Below are 4767 nucleotides of genomic sequence, written 5' to 3' on the forward strand. Positions count from 1 at the left end.
GGATGATTCCTCTGACTAGCTAGTAGCTGTTAAGTATCAAAGGCATAGAGGGTGGCAATCCTCCAACAAACATGTATAATTACCCTACCTTGTTTCATCTTCATGACAACTTTAAGCAGTAAATCATCTCAGTACCCTCAGTTAAACACACACACACACACACATCATAGAACTCAAGTGTCTTGAGTCACGGGCCACTGCCAGGTTGTGTCTCTCAAGGCCTCCCCAAAGTACAGCAAGGGTTTTTATTTTTAATAGGAAACTACAGCCTCTACTTCAAATGCTTTTAGAATGAGCTCTTCCATAGTATCAGAACTGTTGAACGACATGACTGTTTTACCCATGAGATTCTATAAATACAGACTCCCTCTGTTTTATCCACTAGATTGGATGTTTCTGTCTTCTGATTAATTCATCACTGCACAAGCATTTTCGGAGAACAGCGTTGCGCTGTGATCTGAAGGGCTGAACCATACCCCTGCCTGCAAGGTTTTGAAGTTTGGTGATTGTCCAGGGAGCACAATGTCAGACAACTCCAATCAGAAGAGGACAAGTGTGTCACAAGGGAGGTCAAAATGTGTACGTGGGCTATAGAGATAGAAGAGGGGAGAAGCGAGTGTGTCCGCCTAACTAGAGGGTCTAAGGAATTAAGGGAGGGAAGCAGGGCTGAGTGGTCTGGGCAGAGGGTAGGATGCACGAGGAAGAGAAGCTGGAGTTCAGGCCAGAAAGAGTCTGGGGCTGGTGTTTGGAGGGCTCTGAGACTGTGCTAAGGTGCTCGTTTCTTTCCAGAGTTTGCCAGTCCTAGATGTGCCCAGACATAGGTGGTGCCCTTGCATGACTTCTTAGACCCTCAGTTTCCCCTTCTGTAAAATGGAAGACATGGATGTTACCTATAAGGCACCTGAGCGAGGGTGGGCCAGGGGAAAGTGGTAGCACAGTGCTTTGAGCTCCTCCAGGATACGATGCAAAGGGAATGCAAATCACAGTTATTTATAATGGCAGCAAACTGAGATGCTGAGAAGACGGTGCTGCGGGCCGCCAAGCACTCCCTCTGGAAATCCTGAAAACCTGCTACTGCAGGGCTGTGCCCAGATCCCAGCTGGAAGCAGGCTTATCTCTTCTCAGTTCCCGGTGCTTCTTCCGATCCTGCCAGGATGTTCCTTATGAAACAAACACTAATCTCCCTGCATAGTTCCACCTACAGAGGAGGAAGCTCCGCACCCTTCTGCCCTCCCCTCTTAGAAAACTAGCTGAGTTCTAAACTCCCAGGTCGTGACAAGTTCCCCATTTTGTGTCATCATTGTCTTACCAGGTAGCCCTGTCAAGGCTAGACCTTTGGATCTGGGAATGGCACAGCTTAGGAGGCTAACGGGACAAACAATCTGATGTCCTGTTCGCCTCCTAAGGCAGCTCTTCACTCCCAGAGCTGCCTCTTCCTTGTGCCAGGCTTGTGTTGGACACAAAGGACTCATCCAAGGAGGAAATGGACGAGGCAGGGCAGTCAGGGGCGTGGCCCAGAAGGAGAGACAGGGAGCAGGGTCCTAACATCCACAGAATTTCCTTTTTTAATGAAGGAAGGAAAGGACCACATTGGTTTCAACTTTTTAATCTTTGAAAAAAAAATGCAAATGGCACTCCCTTTACAAACACCATCTCTTATGGGATTCCACATATACAACTTGAGTTCACCCGCTGGTGACTGTCTCAGGTATCTCAAAGGGATTCTAAAACAGTGTTTTTCAAGCTTTGCTGTGCACAGTAAACCAAACATAGTGGGTATGGTTAAAATGCAGTTGAAAGGTTGATGGTGGGACCTGAAATCCTGCATTTCTAATAACTTTCCAGATTATGTCAATGCCACTGATCCATAGACATAACTTCCAAACCTTAAGAAACAAGAGTCTACAGCTCTAAGAATTAGAGTTTGAAAACCGCTGATCTTTAGGTTATAGAAACAACGAGCCCCCCCCCACTCCCCATTCCTGGAGATATTAAGCCAAGTTTCCCAGATTAGATTCTGCCTAGACCAAAGTCAGCTTCTATAATCAACTGTAAACCAAGATCCTAGGATTGCCTCCTTCTGACTCTAGGTGACTCTCTTCTCCACTGGCAGTCTGGGAAAATTCCTAAGAGGCTTGGCCATGCAAAAGAGCTTTAACATGTGGGCTTTACTTTAACAGAAAAGTACAAAAGATTCAGATCAATCCTTCTCTCCATCTCCATCTGCCACTGCAACACACACAGAAGAGAGAGAGAAAGAGAGATCAAGCCAGTGTTCCCCTTGGCACTTAAAAAGAAGGGTGACAGCCACCCTCTCCCTGCCCTCTCCTAACCCCAGCTGATGGAGGTCATTTCCCTCACACACCCTCTATCCCTCAGGTCCACCCCCTTTTTGGGGACTGAGATGCTCCCACTGAGGTCAAAAGTATTTTTAGCTATGCCATGTGGGCTCATGCTTGGCCAACTCTCCCTCGACGTTAATCTTGGATTCCACAAATGCCAGGTCTCCTGATCCAGGAGGCATGGAGGCGACAGAGAAATCTGAGTGCCTTGGAAATTGCAGTGCATGGCCTTTTGAGGATTTTGTCTGAATGCCATGTATGATAAAAACAACATCAGTAACACCTAATGCTCAGAAAATACTTCAGCATTTACTGAGTGCTTTCTCCCGCATTGCCTCATTTGATCTTCCCGAGAGGCTCATGGGAAAGATAAGGTAAAAATTGTTCTTATTTCTATTTAATAGAAGGGCCAGGGGAGTTGCCAAGATAACACTGCTAGTAAGTAGTAAACTTGAGCCTTCAGCCCCTTCATCCAAGCTCAGTGCGCTTACCATACCCCCATGCAATCCCACCTTTTTGCTTCTCCCCTAGCTTGGTTTTGTTTTATTAAATATTACAAGATTCAATATCTGTAGACCTCCATGTTAAAAAGCCTAGGGTTTTCAATGTTTTTAAGAAATGGAAGATTTGAAACAAGGAAGAATGAGGCAGCTTATATCAGTCATGGTCCTGGCAGGAAGCAGAGGACTTGCTTAAAGAGGGTAGGCAAAAAGAGATTCATTCGATAACTTGCAAAGATGTAGGAAGGCTTAAGGAAAACCAAGAGCTAGCAATGTGCCCTAAGGCTCACAACAACTGGAAGCTGTTACCTGCTCTTGGTCTGAAAGGGAAAAGGGAGAGGCAGTTACCAGAGTCTGGAAAGTGCTAAAAGCTGCAGGAGAGGGCTGTAGCCTTTGGCATTGCCAACCTGCAGCCATCAGTGAGGGTGCCAGGGGAAAATAGTAGCTCACCTCTCCTCTCTCCCACCTTCCAACCACCTGATCAGTGCTGGGCTGACTCCAACCAGAAGTCAAAGGAACAGGGAATCTAAAGATATCCATAAAGACCAGCCTCCTGGAGTGGCTGCAAGACGAGGATGAAGAATAGCTTTGTAGGGTTGAATAGGAAACACCCAGCATGCTGCTGTGCTCACTAAGATAGCCTAGGACTTGGGAGAGGAGGAGATTGCACAGCGTCAGAGGGGCTGGGCTTTGCAAGGTGAGGATGAGCCTTGTTCTTTCAAAGTGTAATTATTTCAAAGCCCACCTGCACTTAGCTCTTTGGAAGTCAATCTGGACTTGCGCCCCAGGAGAGCCAAAGAAAAACCAGATCACGAGCTCCCAAGAGACTCTACTGACCCACAAGCAGGGTTGGCCATCCTGTGGCCTGGGTTTAGATCCCAGTTCCACCATTCTGCCCAATTCCAGGCTGTGACTCTGTCCACTTCATTTAATCTCTCTGAATCTCTGAGTCTTTGTGAAATGAGTATAACAATCCCTGGGCTGCCCATCTCAGGACAGGCTGGCACTTCACACACCGGAAATGCCACATAAGAATTCCACAGAGGGAGGTCACATAAGCATGCTGTGGATCCCAAACAGCCAAGAACACCTAAGTGTCATTTACTCTTCATAAAAAATAAGACCTAGATTTGAAGAAAGTTAAAGCCGGAGAAGCCCTAGAATCATCAGACCAACTACTCTTATATAAAAAGAAGAATGTGAAAGAGAGGTTTACAGATGGGGACAGAGCTGGGCCACCAGTCTCCCTCCTTTCACAGTCTCATGGTGCCCCTCCATCCTGCCCATGAAGGTGACAGGACCTACCCATGTGAGTATCAAATGACATAAAGGATGAAGTAGTGTTTTGTCCACTGTAATAGTGGTTGACATCATTGTAATTAATAATAACAATCCTTCTCCTACAAACCTATTCCAGGGAATAAAATTATTGTCATTAGCTATGTCTTCAAGGACATGGTAAAATATGGCTATTTGGGCCAGGTGCGGTGGCTCACGTGAGCCTGTAAACTCAACACTTTGGGAGGGCGAGGTGGGAGGATTACGAGGTCAGGAGTTCAAGCCCAGTCTGGCCAACATGGCGAAACCTCCTCTCTACTAAAAACACAAAAATTAGCTGGGCATGGTGGCCCGTGCCTGTAATCCCAGCTACTTGGGAGGCTGAGGCAAGAGAATCTCTTGAATCAGGGAGTCAGAGGTTGCAGTGAGCCAAGATAGCCTGGTGACAGAGTGACACTCAATCTCAAAAAAAAAAAAGGAAAAAAAAATGACTGTTTTACTAGGGCAAAGGACATGAAAACCTGAGAACACACATCAGGTGAGGTCCTCAGAATAGCTAGTGATAAATATCACTTGGCTGAGAAAGAGATTCTCGGAATATGGGACATGACACAGGTGAGTTTTGATTGGCAGCAGATGGCAGGAAA

The sequence above is a fragment of the Aotus nancymaae genome, unplaced genomic scaffold (genome assembly GCF_030222135.1).
Source record: "Aotus nancymaae isolate 86718 unplaced genomic scaffold, 86718_ANA_hifiasm-v0.15.2.pri h1tg000067l, whole genome shotgun sequence".
In the NCBI taxonomy this organism is placed as follows: Eukaryota; Metazoa; Chordata; class Mammalia; order Primates; family Aotidae; genus Aotus; species Aotus nancymaae.